The sequence below is a fragment of the Hyaena hyaena genome, unplaced genomic scaffold (assembly GCF_003009895.1).
Source record: "Hyaena hyaena isolate Hyena2069 unplaced genomic scaffold, ASM300989v1 scaffold_49, whole genome shotgun sequence".
Taxonomy (NCBI): Eukaryota; Metazoa; Chordata; class Mammalia; order Carnivora; family Hyaenidae; genus Hyaena; species Hyaena hyaena.
In genome coordinates, this window is record NW_024080681.1 from 2,755,583 (window position 1) to 2,776,651 (window position 21,069).

Below are 21,069 nucleotides of genomic sequence, written 5' to 3' on the forward strand. Positions count from 1 at the left end.
AATTAAGACCCACTCCATAGAGTTGCTGTACGGATTAAAAAACATACAATAAAGTGCCAAAGAGAATCTAGAGTATAACGTGATAAATGAATGGTCTCCAATAGTTCCTTCAACCTTATCATTTTGTAGAATTAACAATAAAATAAGTAATGGAAGAGAAACTTTATGGATTTCCTTTACAAATTATATGACAGAACTCAGAAGCAGAAGCAATATGTATCACGCAATGGCTAGATCATATTGTCATAGTTTCTCAAGCCATCTAAGTCATTTTTCCTCCATAAACTGATCACTGTCAATGTAATATTGGCCTTCCAGATTCAGAAGATAAGCTAATTAAAAAAAAATTTTTTTAATGTTTATTTTTGAAACAGAGACAGAGAGAGCGCAAGCAGGGGAGGAGCAGAGAGAGAGGGAGACACAGAATCCGAAGCAGCCTCCAGACTCCGAGCTGTCAGCACGGACTACGACGCAGGGCTCGGACCTATGAACTGTGAGATCATGACCTGAGCCGAAGTTGGACGCTCAACCGAGTCACCCAGGGGTCCCTAGATAAACTATGTTTTGACGGCTGATCACTGCTATGTAACAAAGGAAATGGACAAGACAGCCTGAACGTGATTACACAACATGCTGTGAGCAGGAGGACCTCATCTAGCCTCCGGGCCTCCTTGGAGAGATGAAGCCATAGCTCTTGTAGGCTGTTTACAACCTAACAGCAGGTGGCCTCTGAACACCCGGTGGCCTGCAGGACTTCCCGTCACTGGGCACTTCTGCAGTGGGATTCCCCTCGTATGTTTGGCTATGTGCTGAGTCCTGGAGTTAGAAGCAGATGTGAGCACCATGGTGGTTGCACGTGGGGACCTCATGTCCACTGAAGGACACCTAGAAATTGACAGAAGTAATTCCTGCAACAGTCAATATGTAAACACATGTAAAATGGGCGTTTCAGGAGTGCGGAAGACTTTTTGGTCCTAGGAAAGACAGAAATAACTTCCTGGAGAAGGTGCCATTTGAAGTGGATCTAAAATATGTTGAATGCCAGAAAAGACAAGACAAGGAGGGGTATCCATTATCATCTATACTCACTAGGGCAAAAATCGAATACATCTGAGATAATGGCAAATGATACATGACAAGATGTTAGAAGATCCTCCCTTCCCTTCACACCCTTCCTGCATCCTACGCGAGATGCCATATGTTGCACAAGTGTGGTCAGCATTGACCTGAGTGAGACTCGGCTCCTGCCCCCTTCCTGGGAGTTCAAGTTTGGGGGAGTTTAGATAATGGAGAGAAAAATTCTAAATATAGGTATCTAGAAAGGCCCCATGCTCAGATATCAAAATTAGAATGAGGAAAGGTTCTTCAAAAGACAGAGGTGGAAGGGAACAAGATAAATATCATTTTAAATTTCACTTTTAAAAATTGTTTAATTGAGGCACCTGGGTGGCTCAGTCAGTTAAATGTCTGGCTCTTCATTTCCGCTCAGGTCATGATCTCACAGTTCGTGAGTTCGAGCCCTGCATCGGTCTCTGTGTTGGCAGTGCAGAGCCTGCCTGGGATTCTCCATTTCCCTCTCTCTGCCCCTCCTCAGTCATGCTCTCTCTCTCTCTCTCTCTCAAAAATAAATAAATGTTAAAAAAAATTGTTTAATGTTTTCTCTGTAGGAGACACGGGTCCTTCGTGAGAGCAATTCTAAGAGGCTTTGGGAAAAACAGTTTTGAAAACCATCCAGGAAAGAGGTATCATAGGAAAGGTATGCCAGGTATCATGCATGGGCTCAAGCTCCAGGAAAGAGCTGTAGAAAGCCTTACCCATCCATGTTGCCTTACAGAGGGACTGTTTATAGGATATATTTGGCTTTTGCAGAACCACATGCAGCGTCAGTTCTACAAAACTACCCCAGGCCTCACCACACCTTCTTCCCCTTGTGGCAAAGCAGAAAAAGAGAAAAAGACACTGGCTACAGCATGACTCACTGGATCTCAAGCAAATGTCCACAGTCTACTTCCAACCAGATGAAGATTTCCGGCCACTCCTGCCCCTCCTCTGCCCTCCCTTGCTTTCTTGATCATTCTGGGCACTCACAAACATTATTCTGCATAGAAAACTAAGGCCTCGGTGTCACTAACTCTTAGGTATGTTTGTTTTTAACCCCAGTAAATATCTTCCTACTTACAAGAAGCCAAAAACGTCATTTTCTTTTTGAAAAATGTAAGCACAGTTTAAAAAACAGAAGGGGTATTAACAAGCTGGTATTTAACTTCTGCAAAGGACAAGAAGTGGAGGGGCTCTGTGTCGTAGTGTATGCATTGGTACTGGTCCCCAGAAACTGCCTTCCTAAGAGAACCCAAGTTGGTCTTGGTATCCACCCAACTGTCTTTTCTGTCTCACCGCAGAGTGATAGATTGCTAGGTCTGTCCCATTTCAGAAGCAGCATCCTCCTAATAAGGGCAGTTATTTCCCCTGTAAAATAGGGCTCCTTGTGGAGATCACTGGCTCTCATGGACTCAAACACCCCTTGACACTGAAGAGTCCCATGTCTGGGTCTCCAGACCTCTACCTATAAAAGGGTAAAACTTTGGAGTTATTTTTTTTTTGACGTATTTCCTATATTCAGTTGGTCACAAATAACTTTTCCCTCCTTCACTTCTGTGTCCCTCCTTCCCCCAGGCAATGATATATGTGAACCCATTTAACCTTCACAATCATCTCCCACACTGTATATTATCATCTCTATTTTACTGATGAAAAAGCTGTAAATTGCCCACGGGTCTTCTAGCCGTAACTTCTCTGTCTTTAACATCCTCCAGCTTACTATGCCTTTCTCCTCCTCTTCCCCCCCAACCACCTCCTCCCCCTCCCCCCAAAAAAAGATCAGAGGAGGTGGAGGGAGGGAGAAAAGGTAATTGGAAAGGGTGGGAGCAATCAGAGCCTTTGGGGGACAACAGACCTGCTTGGATTGTCAAGGACAAGATCAGAACCCACTTGCTAGGTAAATGAAAGCTGTGCCAGGGCCAGGCTGGGGCCAGGCTGGGCAGGTCTCGCACAGGGTAAGAGCTTTATCAGGGAAACTAGAAACCAAACATGGATGCACCGACTCCCATCCCACCCCAGCGAAGCTTGAAAGTTCCCCCACAGTGAAACAGAAAACTGCTTTCTGCTTTTCTACGGGGGACAATAGAGTTTGATCAGAGCATGACTTTTCTAGACGTCTTCCATGGAACATAGCAGTGGACAGGGAACAAGTAGGGAGCACAGCGGGAGATGATTATCATTTTACAATCCTAGGCAATGTTCCCAGAAGCAAAGGCTGAAAGTGACCTTCAGACCACAAACTACTGTGCTAAAATTGCAAGACGATGAATTGTATTTCCGGGGCAAATAGCTTTGACCCCTTTGCTTCTTCCTCCCACTCCTGACTGGGACAGTAGGAGCGGGACTGGCCGCCATGCATGCTGGGAGGAGGAAGCACAGCGATGGGACTTCCCCCTCTGTTTGAGGAGGGCCATTTTCTTCAGCTGGCAAAGGCCTGGTTTGTCAGGATATCCCCTCAACAAGAATCAGCTTCCTTCTCTACTGTTGACTTCTTTTTGGGTGGGTAACTCCTTTTTGTTCCCGTACTAAAAACAGGAACATTTTAAACAAGTAGGGGCATCCAGCAATTACACTTCCAACAGCCCTTGCAGGGCATACGTCATTGTCCAAAGGAAGGGATGTAGCTGCTGATATGCCAGCTAAGAAATAAAAATGAAAATGAAAATAACAATGATGATGATGATGATGATAAAAGTTACTCTTAGCCCTGACAATTATTATAAGTTATGAGCGAGATATTTCCCATTAGATAAGGATTGAGTGCAGACTTTCTTGGGCCCTTATTTGGTTTCTAATGATGATTCAGCTTATTGAAAAGCAATGGAGCGGCGCCTGGATGGTTCAGTTGGTTAAGCACTGACCCTTGATTTTGGCTCAGGTCATGATCTCGGCTCAGGTCATGACCTCACAATTTGTGACATGACCTCACGATTCTGCGCTGACAACATGGAACCTGCTTGGGATTCTCTCCCTTTTCCTGTGCCCCTCCTCCTGCTCATGCGCTCTCTCTCTCTCTCTCAAAATACATTTTAAAAAAAAGCAGTGGATTCACACACAAGTTTTAGAAAGTGGAATATATCCATATTCACATAATGGCCTGGTTTGTTCCTCACATTTAGGAGTTGGTGCCAAGACACAAGAGACCCTCCCACGGAGAAAGAAGTCCACTCCAGAAGCCCGCTCGCTGATTCTCTGACTGTAAAAGGTGGAGTGTCACTAACTGGTGCGTGTTTACCAGGGTGGGGACCAGGAAGAGCAAAGGTGAGTCAGCTCACAAAGGTAGGGATTGTTCTAGCCTGAAACCCTACCTTCAGTCAGCTGGGGCAGTGTTTGCCTGCCACGGCCAAGGTGCTGCAGACATTCTCCATGGTGTGTCCGTGAGCATTTTCCTTCTTTGGTTCATCCCAGAGAGAGGAGGAGACCATATACTGAGTAACTACAGTCCTCAACTCCCTTCAGACACCCAGAAAAGGGAGGCCATTAAACGTGCAGTGTAAATACAATAGGCCTAGTGTTAGACAGGACCTGGATGGGAGGGGGTGATCATAAATACCTTCTACTCTTCCAGGAAGAGTATCCTGCACAGTATTTTTAGACAGCAACGTGGGAATGGGTATCAAAATTCTAGTCACACAGACCAACATATAAACAGTGACTTAAATAAAAATAAAACTCACACTCTCTTTGTCCCAGCAATTATATTTAGGAATTTACCTCAAGATATACCAAGTAAGTATGCCATGATGTATATACAGGCCTGCTCGCTGCTGCAAAGTCACAAAATCTGTGTTGGGAAAAGTGGACATGTGATTCCAGGCCTGAAGAGATTATGGCAGCGCCTACAGAGGAGTTCTGGCATCCATTAAAAGGAATCTGCTGGGGTACCTGGGTGGCTCAGTAGTTAAGTGTCCAACTTCGGCTCAGGTCATGATCTCACAGTTCGTGAGTTCAAGCTCCGTGTTGGGCTCTGTGCTGACAGGTCAGAGCCTGGAGCCTGCTTCAGATTCTGTGTCTCCCTCTCTCTCTGCTCTTCCCACGCTCACGCTCTGTCTCTCCCTCTCTTAAAAATAAACATTAAAAAAATTTTTTTTAATAAACTAAAAGGAATCTGCTCATGCTGACATAGAAAGATCTTCAAGATACCCGCTTTCATGAAAATAGCAAGCTATATGTGGGTTGAAGTACAGAATGACCGCATTTGTCTAAATTTTCTAAAAGACATGTGTTTCTTTCCTTGAAAAATACACAAGTTTCCATTGGGAAGAAAAGCCTGGGGTTTCTGAGAGAAGGGTATCTTCTACTTTCCATTTTAAACTTTTCTGCAGTTGTTTTTTTTTTTTTTTTTAAACCATATATGCATGTGTTGGTAAAATAACAAAATAAATAGAAGTGTTGGAAATGCTGCCAATATACTCAAGAATTTTCTGGAGGTGGTGTTGGGTGTTCGTGGGGCTCTCCCCAAACTGGGATCGTCGCTGTCAGCCTGGGTTCCGTGCTGCTTCCGGGTTGGAAAAGCAGGTTGGGAGATGTTGCCTGGATGACAAGATACTACCACATCTGCGATGCTCCACTGGTTCGTGAGCAAAACAGGACAGCAGATCTGATTTCCTAAAAAACCTGGGACTAGAATACCCACAACGTTTCAAGTGTATCACCCTAAACGGCAGATAAACCATCTTCTTATTGTGAACGATGGACAATGGGTGATGCTCTGGCCTGTTGTTGAACAGGACTTGTTTTTAACGGGATTTTTCTGTCCTGGTGAGTCATAACACGAAAGGAACAGAACTATCTGTTGTACTTTAATCTTTTAATTGACTGTCTAGGATTTCTACCTTTTGCAGTTCTGCTATTTGGCTGGAATGAAACGCTTCTATTGCAAATGATGGGGGGAAAAATTCGACCCTAAATATTTGTTTCCTCTGAGCTGGGCACTGTAAACCCACGCTGGGCTTCCAACTTCATGGAATATAGGCCCCCCACTATAGTGGTGATGTGAACATGTATGTTTGAAGCAAGCATGTGTGGGCATATTGAACTGCAATAAACAGAGTGCAAAGAAGCATTTCTGGAAGAGTCAGGGGTGGGGTGGGGTGGGGTGGGGTGGGGTGGGGATGAGGCGGTCTGTAGCCAACAAATACTCCCATTCCCTCAACCCTGGAGGTAAGTGGAACTAACATTTACTGAACCCATAAAGACATGCTGATGCTCTCACGTGATCTCATTTAATTCTCACAGCCCTGCTGTCATGACTACTATAATCGCTCTGTCAGTGTTTTACAAGTGGTAAAGTGAGTCCTGGGATCATAACATACCAAATCGCTTGGAGGGGCTGCGGATGGGACAGTACACTGGGGGGTTTGAGACATAAAGCGTGGGCAGCCCTCAGTGAGAACAGATGATACGCTCATTAGTCTCATTCATATTAAGTATATGTGACCTGACCAAGAGTTCAGAATTTGTAGAACATTTCCACATACATGATCTCGGTTAATCCCTGTGACAAAGAGCCAGGGCTGACTTCCTTTTCTTTGTTCTTTCTGCTCCACCACAATTCACTTCCAGTACTGTCGTCAAGGCCAAACGGTGATAGATGCTGGCTCCAGGATCACTAGGTCCAGCGGTCTCCTAGCTAGGGTTGGCCCGAGTCAACCTTCTGGAAGCGACTAGAGCAGACCTAATTTATCATCCCAACTGGGCCACTCTGGGTGCAGAAGGGAGCGTTGTTAATAATAAAGCTGGAACAGGAGGCATGAACTGGGGCTGTCTCAGGTTGCATGGCTGTATCTGTGACCAACTTGATCGCAGAAAAGTCATGGGCAACTTTCAAAGACAAGTCCTCCCAGCCAGGATCCTGTGCTACGTGCCCACGTATCTCACGAATCCCTCAGTCTCTCGGGCCTCTGAGCTGCCTGCTCCATAGAAGGAGGTGCCTGCTATTACACTGCCTGCAGGGGCTGCCATGACGATCTTGGAGATCAAATAGGACTGACAATGACACCAACCCCCAATGCCTCTAGGTAGAGTTGGTTTTACATGATGACATGATCAGGGGGCAAAGTGTGGATGGTACACACCAGGCAGGCAACACCGAGTGGGGGAGAGGAAAGGGTTTGTAAAAATAAAAATAACGAGATGGTGAAGTGCCCAAATTTTGTTTTAATTATATATGTGATATTTTTACATAAAATATCTCTGTACAGATATATGGTTGTTAAAATGTTGTAGGTGTTATATCTCTAAGTGTCCTTTCTGTTCGGTTTTAGTTTTCCACTGAGCACATATTTACAAAATGTGCACACACATATATATCTGTTTTCAGTGAAAAAAGCTAGACCAAATAAGGGATATGAAAGTACTTTTGGAAGTGAAATGAAACACAGACATACACAGACACAGACACACACATACACAACGCTGTGTTCATATTTTTGTTATTCCATATCAACTCAGACCTCCAATTCTTGCTGTCTATTCCAGATTGCAGCCATAGTAAACTCTTTTTTTTTTAATTAAAGTTTATTTATTTATTTTTTTTAGTAATCTCTACACCCAGTTTGGGGCTCCTGCTTCTCTGACTGAGCCCAACTCTTCTTTAAACAGCAACAGGCCCCCAGCAGGAAAATAAACCACCTTTCTTTTACTTAGTTGGCCTGAAATGTTGCTCCCAAAGGACCATTTTCTGTATCAAGGAACAATCTAAGATGTTATCAATGAACAGTTAATATAGTTCATTAATTCCAAGATGCATTTTTTTCATAGTCTAATATTCTGAAAATAGGATGTGTCTCTTTATTTTTAAGTAATCTTTATCCTCAACCTGGGGCTCCAACCCACAACCCCAAGATCAAGAGTCTTGCACTCCACCAAATGAGCCAGGTAGGTGCCCAGGATGTATCTTCATAATCAAGAGTGTGTCACAGCTTAACTGGCAGTGGGTTTTAAATTTTTTTTAATTTTTAATTTATTTATTTTTAATGTTTATTTTGAGAAAGACACTGTGCAGGTGCATGCAATACATGCGAGAGAGTGGAGGAAGGGCAGAGAGAGAAAGAGAATCCCAAGCAGGCCCTGCTCTGTCAGCTCAGAGCCCAACATGGGGCTCAATCCCACAAACAGCAAGATCATGATCTGAACTGAAATCGAGAGTCCAAGGCTTAACTGAGCCACCCAGGTGCTCCATTGTTTTATGGGTTCTTTTAAAGCAGAAAAATAAAACAAAGATGACTCTTTTTCAACCAGTAGCTTGATGAACTATAACACTTAACACTTATAAGGGGCCAGGAACCGTTCTATGCACTTTACAAATATTAAGTCACTGTTTAATACCGTCAAGGATATAAAATATTATAAAGATTTAGATCATTCTGGAAGCATCATACCATGTATCCATGTCACTTCAGGAACTATGTGATAGTTTTACTAGTGGGTTGATGACTGCCCAGTTCTAGAGGCTTTGCAGTGAAAACATTTGCAGCAGCAAGGTAATTTCCTCTTTGATTTATAAAGACAAGTTCTAATTTTCATCACTTTCCACCTAAAGGTTCTTCAGTGTTAAGACCACTTGAAGCAGAAGGTCCCTGCCCCTCCCCCCAAGATACATCCACCTTGGAGGGGTTAAAATGAGTTGTGACCTTTATCCACAGATGCTATACTCCAGGGTTTCTGAAACTCAAAGACATTTTCAACTACTTTCACAACTTTTCTATACCCAAGTTCCACCAGAACTATGCTTTAATTTTTCTATTAACTGTCCTTTTTAATCTAAATCCTAAACAACCATCTCCATAAAATCACTAGTTTGGTGTGCTAGCTTTATTTCTTCTGTATGTGTTAAAATAATAACGAAGATATTCAATTTAAAATATACACTGTGAGGGGTGCCTGGGTGGCTCGGTGGGTTAAGATTCTTTTTTTTTTTTTTTTAAGTAAATAAATTTACTGATTTATTTACTTCTTTTTTTTTAACAAATAGTTTATTGTCAAATTGGTTTCCATATAACACCCAGTGCTCATCCCCACAAGTGCCCTCCTCCATGCCCATCACCCCCCTCCCTCCCCCCCCACATCCATCAGTCCTCAGTTTGTTTCTCAGCATTCAAGAGTCTCTCATGATTTGCCTCTCTCCCTTTCTCCCACCATTTCCCCCCTTCTTCTCCCCCGTGGTCCTCTGTTAAGTCCCTCCTAATTCTCCTATATGTGTAAACATATGGTATCTGTCCTTCTCTGCTTGACTTATTTCGCTCAGCAAAACACCCTCAAGGTCCATCCATGTTGCTACCCATGGCCAGATTTCATTCTTTCTCATTGCCATGTAGTATTCCATGGTATAGATAAACCACATCTTCTTGATCCATTCGTCCATGGATGGGCACTTAGGCTCTTTCCATGTTTTAGCTATTGTGGAGAGTGCTGCTATGAACATTGGGGTACATGTGCTCCTATGCATCAGCATTTCTGTATCCCTTGGGTAAATTCCTAGCAGTGCTATTGCTGGGTCATAGGGGAGTTCTATTGTTATTTTCTTGAGGAGCCTCCACACTGTTTTCCAGAGGGGCTGCACCAGTTTGCATTCTCGGTGGGTTAAGACTCTTAAGGTTAAGGTTCAGGTCGTGATCTCGAGGTCTGCGAGTTCAAGCCCCACCTTGGGCTCTGCCCTAACAGTGAGGAGACTGCTTGGGATTCCTTCCCTCCCTCTGTCTGCCCCTCCACTCTTTCTCTCTCGCGCGCGCGCTCAAAATAATAAACTTAAAAATAAAATAAAATTCTCACTGTGGGGTTGTCCATACCCATCTCATTGTCTATCTTGGTGCCATGTTTCTTACATGGAGTCTGGCTGCCATTCTCTCTGGACCGCCTCCCGCTATTTTTAAGTCTAGCCAAAGGGAATTTAAATGGCTGCTCTTCTATTTCCCAGATGTGTTGTTCTGTTGTGGAAACTCTCCAGTGGCAAGACCAGATTCCCTTCCGGATAGCAGGTGAGAGCTTAGGTTTTGTTTTCACAAGTAGAAATGACTCTACCGAATGCCCTGCACTTTTCATCGGGGTTCCAAGACCCCTCCTCTAGTCTCCTCTCCTCAGAAAGCCCTCCAAGCCACACGAGGGACATGTTAGTGGTCCTCCCGGGTGAGGTGGAGGAGGTAATTCTCTCTTAGGCACCTGCAATGTATTCTTTCTCTTTAGGGAAGCACTTCCTACAAGTATTACCAGCACTGCTCTTTTTCCCCTCTCAGACTCTAGGAAATCCAGAATGGTGGTTCTCTCCACCTTGGGAGAATACTATTCTCACACAGCTATTAATTCTCATTACCTACCAGCACTGTTTTGAATATTTTATACATGGTCACTTATTTGATCCCCACCACCTTACCAGGCAGGGAAACTGAAGCACAGAGAGGTTAAGTATCTTGCCCAGCTGCAACAGTCGGGCTTCAATCCCAGGCCATCAGGCTCTCGAATCTCTGTGTTTAACCATCACACCTACTCTTCTCATATTAAGGTAAATGGCTGTTGGAAATAGCAATCGTTCTAAAGTTAATAATAATTGCTTTATTGCGTATTTACTATCCACCCTATCTCAGCCTCTTTCATCTGCACATGAAGCAGACACTTCTAATTGGTATGGAGGCTACCTTGTGCAAAGCCCAGCACCCAAGCACCCGCAGAGCGAGCAGTCTGGCTCTAACATGGCCCTGCACAAGTCACAGAAAGTCAGAGCCATGGAATCGGCCTTGGGAGCCCATCTGTTCCCTGCCATGTCCCCAGCATGCAGGGCAATGCCTGGTACGCGGCTGTGCTCAACCCATACTAGTCAGGTGAATGACTTCCAGGCCACTTGGGCTCATCTTGGGACTAGGTGTATGTCTCTGTGACGACTATCAGTGGGGAAATGGGGGTTCCAGGCCCAGAGTCTGCCCCAAGGAAGAAAGAAGTTTCCAAAGCTTTCCTATTGTTCCCACCTTGGTGATCAAAGGCAAGAGATGTTGCCCCTAAAGACAGCTCTCCTTAATTGTCTGATGTCATTCAGGTAAGGAAAACAGGCTACTCTTGACCACAGGATGAATACATTTCATGCTATAGAATAAAATGAATCAAAAGGCTGAAATCCATTCGTTAAGACACATGCTACTATGACTTATGTCACTATATTTTAATCAAACAAACGATAAAGGTTCACAGTCAGTCTTTGCAGCTGTAGCTCTGCTAGCTTGACACTATCCTCAAGCACTTATCAGTCCTTTCTGGGACCTCTGTGTCAACACTCCAGTTTTCAAGTACAAAGGCTGGGGAATGCAATTCCTCTCAGTAATTCAGCCGTTGATTAGAACCAACAGACTTGAGTTTAAGGACAAGGTCTACCTCTATGACCTTGGGTAAGGTCAGTTTCATGGAATTTTATTCTCCAGGATTAAGCCAATTTATTCAATACCTAAACAGCATCTAGGGTTTGTACCTCTACGGCCAGGATTTTCATTAATAGATAAACCAAGAAAACAAAATCTTATCAGACTATGTGTCCTGATTTTTTATTTGAAAATTATAGCCCCTGATGCAATGGGAGTTGTTCAGTAAATTTCTTTAATTGACTTAAGAAGCTAAAGTAATGATGCAGGCAGACCAGCTAGAAATATTCACAGTGATGGCTCTTGTTCATGTTATTGAGATGGAAATAAAAACGGAGGGCAACTGAACAATTTCTTGACACATAAAATGAACTATTGCTCTGTACCATGAAAGAAAGAAATCCTAATCTTAGTGCTGTTCTGAGGGAAAATAAATATGCAGAGACTTACCAGCAGACTATAGCAGAGTGATACCAACCTGATTAAAAACAGTCTCCCAGGACTCACTATCATTCACAGCATCTCTCTATACTGATTGCAAAATATGCATTATTTATTTCACGCAAAATGGTGGTGGTATGACAACCCAAGATAACTGAATTTATGTTTTAATGTTATTTTTCTGGAAAATGAACTGTTTGGGCATATCTGAATGGGAAAATTCAATTTAAAAAAAGGACAAGGGAATTCTTTTCTTACATATATGTATACATATTTTTTTATCTTGGAGAGAGAACATGCGTGAGTAGGGAGAGGGGCAGAGAGAGAGAGACAGAGAGAGAGCGCGCGCGAGATAGAGTCTTAAGCAGGCACAGAGCCTAATGCAGAGCTCGATCCTCTGACCCTGGGATCATGACCTGAGCCTAAATCAAGAGTCAGACACTGAACTGACTGAGCCATCCAGGCGCCCCTAACTATGTATTTTTAAAGCCCGTGCAGAAACACCAAAAGAGTATAATGAGTAGGATTTCAGGTGGAGGTGCAACAGGTGAGATGTTGATATGTCATCTCCTACTTAGGGGTGCCATTTCAGGATGTGCTAAAAGGATCTGGAATGTGATCATGGGTGTCTCAGAGACACAGGCTGCCTTTGTCATGGATTAGCCATGGGACTACTAAGTCCAGAAGTGGAGCTCAGGGCTGACGGGGATCCCATGAGCACCACAGTCAAGAGCCAACACTGAATGACAAAGTGCAGAAGTGAGAAGTGCCTTCTAAGAATCTTCTCCTGTTTTTGGCGTGGGCACAAGTGGACCCTCCATGTTGCTCTAGGGGCAAAATGTAGCCAAAAGGCATTGGTCTAGCAGCATTTGGGGGTATAAACAAAGCATGTTTACTAGATCCAGAGAGATCTCGGGCTACAGAGAAGCAGGCTGATGGGAGAGGAGGGTTCTGTGGGCACATCTCAGGAGGAAAAGCCACCAGAGCAGACAGGATCAACACTGAGGATCAGAGTCAAGGGTGCTGCTGAAGGCTCAGAACAGCTCCAGGCATGAAGGTAAAATACTCAGTCCTGTGTCTCACTCCATTGCATCACCTGGCAGAGGACACAGAACCCACCCTGCCATTTCTTTTCAACACCCACACCTTGGCCTTCAGGAAAGGACCAGTGGGGCTGGGCTGATGGAATTTGGAAGGGGGTGGGGAGACTCCTGTCTATACTCGATAATAATATTAAAAGCCCCAGGGTAAACAGCAAAAGCAGACTGTGGTCTCCTGATGCTCTATTATCAGCTTATCTCCCAGAAGCCACACCCGGGACTGTACAAGGCCAGCACCAGGCTGTGTGGGTGTCTGTGCGGCAAGGAGGGGCAGAGACAGATTTCATCTTGCATTTATGTGTCCCTTGCCCACAGAATTTCCAAGGGGCTTACCACCTACCTGCTGTGCACCCCCGATGGCAGTTCAGTAAGCAAGTTATGGGGATGAATTTGCAATAAAACCAATCTGGGAGATCAACACAGCTTCACTCTGAGCTCATGCAGGACCCTGGTTCTGGCGTCCTTCTGGGTTTGGGGAAGGCCACCCACAGGTAGACTCTGTCCTCCTTGGATCACCTAAAACCCACTAAAGGCTCGGCAAGCAAATACAAATTTCTTTTCCTTCAGTTCTTTATTTATTTTTTTGAGTAGGCTTCATGCCCAGCGTGGAACCCAGTGCAGAGTTTGAACTCACGACCCTGAGATCAAGACCCGAGCTGAGATCAAGAGCCTGACACTTAACTGACTGAGACATCCAGGTGCCCCTTGTTCAGGTTTTTAAAACTATAGAAATTGAAAAGGGAGGTAAAGAAAGGCAGAGAGAGAGAGAACCGATTTTCCGAGGGGAATAGATTCTAACAGAATAAAGGTCTTAGTACCCCTACTACTAAGAGGACTTTTAAGGAAATTAAGTGTTTCAAGGATATTTAGTAAAAGCAGTATGTAAGGATACCAATCTTTAAGCCTCAATTTATTTTTCTGTGAAATGGGGATAATAACAGTATCTACTACTCAGGGCTTTTGAGGGCATTAAATAAGATAATGCATGGAGACTTCATATTACACTGTCTGGCCCAATATAAGTGCTAAGTTGTTAATAATAGTAAGTTGTCAGTACTAGCAAGTGAACAGTAGGAACCAGAAATACTGTTCTGATTGGACATCCAATGTTCGAAGAAAACTGGAAAACTGTTGTCTCACTGGGCTGATAAGAAGACAATAGTAAAGATGGGATTCAATAAAGAAACACGGAACTTTTAAAGTTTCATGATGCTTAAGGGATGTGTAATTGCATGATGGGTGAGTGGTTTGAATGCAGAGACTGAGAACAGGAATCTACTGCAGCAGAACAGAATTAAGACAGTTGCTGCCCCGCGGAGCCTGAAAGGCTCAGTCGGTTAAGTGTCTATCCAACTTTGGCTCCGGTCATGATCTCACGGTTCATGAGTTCCAGCCCTGCGTCAGCCTCGCTCGGGCTCTATGCTGACAGTTTGGAGCCTGGAGCCTGCTTTGGATTCTGTCTCCCTCTCTCTCTGCTCTCCCCTACTCACACTGTGTCTCTCAATCTCTCTTTCTCTCTCTGGAAAAAAAAAAATTTTTTTAAGATAAAATAAATTTTTTTAAAAAAAAGGAGAAGAAGAAAGACAGCTGGTGTCAGAGAAGACACGTAGGGGCTTTAACAGGCTAACTAAAAAGGAAGCCTATAATGAAGAAGTACAGTAAAGAGCACTTGAGTAACAGATTGGTACCTTATGGAAAAAAAGTAAAGGTGCTTAAACCAACTACAAAGGAAAAAAGGTCAGGAACAGGCAGAATGCTTCTATAGTCACATTGCAAATCCTACAATTTTATAGCTAGAAGGGGCCTCACCTATCCATCAACCAGTCCAAGCTTTTCCTGTACTGAGGAAGGGAGGTGAAGCCCGGGGAGGTGATTCATGCCTGTGGGACCAGCGACTTGGCTGTAGAAGCGGGACTAGAACTTGGGTCCTCCAGCCTTCAGGCAGCACTTTGCAGCTCTCTGCTGCCAACCCCTCCCAAGCAAACCTGTAGCAAAGGTTTGGATCACCCACGGAGGCTCTGGAAAGAACAAGTAAGTCCAGGAATGTCAATATTTGAACTTTCTCAAATAATAAACATTAGCATTTGTGAACCTTGACCCTGCGGCAGTCAGACTGTATGAGGGCCACGTGTGTCCGTCCAAATATTAAATATTTGAATGGCTTAATTTCTTAGTTTTATTATTAAGATAAACACAAATAGAAGTTTTAAATTTGCCTTCCAGGGGGTTGCCGCACATGCAAAAGTGCAGAGATCCCACACTTTGAGGACTACTTTCCTGGGACCCTTGTCTTCCGCAGGCATCTGTTTATGGCGGGGGGGGGGGGGGGGGGGGGGGGGGGAGGGGAAGTCCTGGCATTGGCTTAAAACTCAGAAGCAAGTAGGTAAAGGAGAAAGGCACTCTCCAGAATATGGAGGAAATGTCAGCGGAAATTGGAAAGCTATAATCTAACTAGCGATCTCTGGCTGTGGAATTCTATGGTGCCCCTCTTCCAGTAGTAATTTTTTGCTGCCAGAATCACTAAAATTGAAAACAAAACACGAGCTAACCATGTCTGATGTGCTTGTGGGGCATGAGTGGGTCACACCAGCTCACAGTTCATAACCCCACAGAAAATCCAAGAAATCCCATCGCTCACTGTATTCTGCAAAATGTGATACAGCATCCAAAAGGCAGCTCTGCCATTAAGAGGTGTGATCCACAAAGCTTAGTGAACAGGGAATGGGCATTGCTTTTCTTGAGCACTTACTATGTGTTAAATCACTCTGTTGGGTGTTTTGTGTCACTAGGACTCAAAAGAACTGTAGCACCGGAGAGGTACTCTGATCCCCAAGTAGCAGATGAAAGACTTGGCCAGAGAGAGAGTCATGGAGTCCAGATCTGTACTCGAGTTTGGTGGGTGTAGGAACCCACGGGAGCCTCCACGGAGGCTATGGTGGAAGACAAAACAAGTGGATTCTCCACGCTGTGAAAATCGCTCCGGGGAGAGCCATCACCCGAGAGCACGGGTTTATGTGCAGCACCTAACACTGCCTTTGGATCCCACATGGCAAGGTGGGTGACAGATCGCCTTGGCTATGGAACGGAGATCACCGCTCTACACAGAGGGGCGTTCTAGGCACACCGATGATAGGACGATGTGTAGAAAGACGACGAGTGCTGGGAGAAGCCTCAGCGGAGCTGGGAGGCCAGAGAGTTGGAGCCACCTTGAGACACTGGGCCTCTGCCTCTGCCCCGTCTCCCTCTAAGTACTCCTCACAGCCTACTTCAAAGACAGAGCCCCACACCCGGGTCTTCAGTAAAGGCAGGCTTCTCATTCACTGTTCTTTGGGGGAATAGATGATGGTCTCCTTCTATGGCAAACATGCTTCTTACCACAATGAAGACTCTTAAGTATGTTAAAATTAACCTCACAGAAATTCTCTCTCAGACAAAACAGGCAAGACAGACGTTGATTGCCAAAACGGTCCCCAGTATGGAGCCGCTGGAGGAACATCTTGATGGGTCCCATGCTGAAGCATGCCACCGTCAGCCCCGCAAAGTCAAGAGCGGGCTGTAAACTCCGATCTTCCTTGGAGTACAGCCAGGAATGGGAGTCAAGGCGGCAGGGACTGACACCCAAATGATCCCACAGCAGTATTACTAAGAAATCACTGTAGACAAGGAATTGAGACGAAACAAGACCTGCTCCCTGTGCTGGGTTGAGAGCGCCCACCCAGTCATGGAGAAACCAGCATGCTCGGTTTTGGGCAGGGCAGTGCACAGACCATGGAGATCATCAACAGCGCCACCTCGCAGAGAGGGTTGCGCTCAAAAACTGCCAGCAAGACCACAGGAGGATCTGCAAACACATTTGCACGGCCTCTGGCTGCAAAAATGCTGTGAGGATGTGACTACACTCTGCTCTCGGGGGCACCAAAGTCCCTTTCCACCTGAGTCCCAGACCCAACCCAGGAGGACAGGTAGCACCAGCGGTCCCACTATGCCCTCCCCGCCTGTGACCCCTTCACTTCCTGGGAGTTGGGCCCAAAGCACAGTATTACTTACTGGCCAAACAGCTGATGCCCAAAGATGCCCGAAAGCGACCACAGTATCAATGATAGCTCACTGGAACCAAAAGCAAAAAAGTTTCGTCATTTGCTTGATGGACTTTGGCTTTAAGGTACAGAAGTAGCTGCTAGTTTTGCATGTGCGAGAAAAGCTCATTTTGAATTTTGTTTTTTAATTCAGTGGAACAAGAGTACAAAGGGTAGGCAAGAGAAATGGCTTGAAATCCTGAGAAAGATAAAAGGAAAATGATTTAAATTAAACATGCGGGAAACATTATAGAAGAGAAAGACATAAAACAACCCCAGAGATCTAAACATACAACATAAGAAAAGTTGTTTCATAGGGCAAACGTGTGAATAAATAAACTAAAATACCATAAATGCTCTAAAAGAAAAAAAATAAAGAATAAAGTTTCCTTCCGACTTCCATTCTAGGGAAACCACAGTTTTTTTGTTTGCTACAACTACAGTTCACATGCCAGATGTCTGTATTCAGCTTTGAAAAGCCTATGTAACATTCTCTAGTTAAAAACAAAAGTAAGTGAATCATTGTCTGTTGGTGGGTAAATTTTTTGTTTGGTGAGTGGGTTTGTTTTGAGTAGGTGTGAATAAAGGCCAGGTGATTTCATTTTAAAAAACTGGGTGGGGGAGGCTCCTGGGTGGCTCAGTCAATTAAGTATCCAACTTTGGCTCAGGTCATGATCTCAAGGTTCATGGGTTCAAGCCCCCTCATTGGGCTGTCTGCTAAAAGTGTGGAGACCATTTCAGATCCTCTGTCTCTCTCTCCCTCTGCCCCTCCCCGGCTCAAACTCTGTCTCTGACTCTTTCAAAAAAAAATATTTAAAATTATTTTTTAAATTTTTACCCTTAAAAAAACAAAACAAAAAACTGCTGTGGTTTTACAGGACTCATTTTCCTTAATGTTTTATTCATTTCCGAGAGAGAGAGAGAGTGAGAGAGAGAGAGAGAGAGCAAGAGTGAGTAGGGGAGGGTCAGAGAGGGAGACACAGAATCTGAAACAGGCTCCAGGCTCTGAGCTAGCTGTCAGCACAGAGCCCAATGCAGGGCTCGAACCCATGAACTGTGAGATCATGACCAGAGCCGAAGTCGGACACTTAACTGACTGAGCCACCCAGGTGCCCCACAGGACTCATTTTTTTTTTTTTAAGGTTTTTTATTTTGAGAGAGACAGAGACAGCACAAGTGGGGAAGCGGCAGAGAGAGAGGGATACAGAGAATCCCAAGCAGGCTCCATGCTGTCAGCCCAGAGTCGGACACGGGGCTCGAACTCACAAAACTGTGAGATCATGACCTCACAAAAATCAGTTTTCTCTCAAAGATAAATTCTCTCTCACGAAACCAAGAGTCGGATGCTCATCCAACTGAGCCACCCATCACCCCCAGGACTCAGTTTTGAAGAGTGGTTTGAATATTTTTAAACATACTCAATTAGCATTCCCCTGGTCTGAAAATCAGAAGTCTGTACCACCTTTTCTTAAAAGTATTTCTGCAGCACCTTCTGGCTATGAGCCTGTACACTTTCTGGCTGTAGAACTGTCATTATTACTTAAACTTACATGAGATGCACTTCAACTGGCAGGCATGTGAGGTGTGAAATTAAAAGTGTATTCAGGAGGAATAAAAGTGAAGTTGGGCACCAGGATGGACAAGCATGCACAGTGCTAGAGATGGTGATGTGAGGTCGAAAACAATGCGTTGTTCCTTTCTATTCTGTTCTGCCCCATTGTGTTTTGAATACACTGAATCACTGCCCAGCTTTGGAGCCCAGCCTCTGAAAGGCCCCATTGTAAGGGACATGCTTTCCCCCAGCAGAGTAAAGGTTGCTGTAGTAACCTTCACTATGTATTTCCTCACCAGTGGGATGAAAATCTCAACTGAATTGTGACATTACTATAGTTACGAACGAGCATGGGCCTACCCGTTTAGAGAGGTCTTCACTTATCTGAACATAATCCACGACCTGCTGCCGGAATCATCCACAGAGCCCAAGGAGGGACTAAATTTCTAGAAGCCAGAGAAATGAGCCTGTAGGCTGTAAGAGAGGCTCTCTCCCCTTGGCGTGTAAGTGGTGGGAAGCCAGGAGTTTGCAGACCAAGGCAGGGGCCTCACACTGCAGGGATTACTTCAACCATCGTGTTTGCTGGGTTAGGAAAGTCACTTTTCTGTTGCTGAGCAGGGAGGCGTGGGTACCCATGGTCCAAATACTACAAGCAAAGAGTAAGTCTGCACTCTGTTTGGAAAAAGAGTTCAGGATTCAGCAGTGCCACTTTTGTTCCGCCAGGAAAAAAAAGGCAGAAAGCAATCACCCGAATTTACCAGACACAGTAAGCTAGAGTGAAACCCTTATCCAGTAAACTCTATGGACAGCTCACTATGTAGCAAGCAACATGCTAAGCTATTTGTGTATATTAACTTATCTAATTGACCCAACAAACCTGTCAAGTCAGCATTATTAATCCCTATTTTAAGGATGAGAAACCCCAAGCACAAAGAAGTTACATTACATGCCCTAGGTCAACATCAGTGAGTAAATGTTCTCCTTCCCGAACCTATACTCATAATCCCTTCTTTATCGAACTTTTCCACATTGAGCTTGGGAGCAAGAAATGGTCTGGGAACATCAATTTGAGAGTCCTCCACTGGCTACAAAAGATGTAGCCACAGGCATTCGTGAGATTGTGCGGAACGGGAAGCAAAAGCAGGAGATAAGAAAACCAAGGATGGGAAGCATTTTATCCATTTGTTCGTGTGTTTACTCACTGATTCATTCATTCATTCCAGCAGTTATGTGCCTACTAGGAGCCCAGCACTGTTCTAGGTGCGGGGGTAACACTTGCAGACTTACACAGACAAGGCTCCTGTTTTCATCAAGCATAGGTTCATTGGTAAGGCAGAAAATAATGAGTATAGATAGGAAAAAAAAAGAAGCCGCCACGGGAGGCAGAGGGGCAAGGCCACGTACTTGGCACTGGAGACAGGAAACAGGCAGCCAACATGGATTCCCCATCAGAGAGGGCGGCCCGGGTCATCCAGAAAAACCCTCTTCCTTCCAAAGTAAACGGGTCCAAAGGACTGTAGTCGGATCCCATCCAGTAAGAGAAATAACAACACCTCTGCTGTGGATATTGCTTCCAGTGTCTCGTTCCTTAGCTGTTTATCATCCCAGGTGAGTCTTAAAAAAGTAACTCGAAGAGGGAGGCAGGCAGGGAGCAGGTGTAAGGATGTCAGCCTGGACAGACTGGGAAACCTTCCGTGATACTTTAGGGGACCCCCGGGGAGGGGTAAAGATTCAGGGAGGGCAGAAAAGCAAATTTCCAGTGGGGCTCATCAGCCTTGGGGAACATCCCTCTGTGCTCTCCAGCTGGCACGGTAACAGCAATGTCACTCACGGTGGGATATTATTAAGCTGGGCTGTGAGCGTCTCCGTGTGCTGCGTCTCGCCTACTTAGAAATAAAGAGGGGGCAGGAGGAGGGAACCAGAACCGGCAGCAGAGCTAGACTGCTTTTAAGAGACAGGGAGAAAACAAACAGCTCTTTAAAAACACAATGTCTAAGCTTAAAGGCCGCAATTCCAGCTGAAAAGCCTCTCAGCTTGGTAATGCACCCCCTCTAGAGAAAGGGCAAAATTATCAAGGCACGGAGATGCAGGAGACATCAGGCTGTGGATGAAGGCCCTGCTCCATGCCAACTCCTAAGTAAAATGAGGAATTACAGTAATTCAGCCCACAGCGATTTCCCGTTTTAACCGATGTTTCCTGTTTTCTATGCTGGGCATCATAAGGATATTCAGAACCAGACCCAGAGTTCACGGGCCGCCCCTTCACTGGGCTACATTCTTTTCTGTTCACTCATTGCATTAAGTGCAACATTACAACCCCAAACCTATCTGGTTTCTTAGTGACCTCAATTTGGGAGCACCATACTGGTGCTGAGAGAACACTTGGCTCTGTGGGGGCAAGATGGGGCTTCTAGAAGAGCCAGCCCGCCTAGCGGCTCCCCAGGAGCACTGCCCTTGAA

General features: G+C 44.9%; 1 protein-coding gene across 1 annotated transcript in view; it reads right to left on the minus strand.

The window, feature by feature from the left end:
* The window catches only part of MYO1E (myosin IE), a 209,459-nt gene that overhangs the window by 120,680 nt on the left and 67,710 nt on the right, over positions 1-21,069 (minus strand). The gene's annotated exons all lie outside the window — the stretch shown is intronic.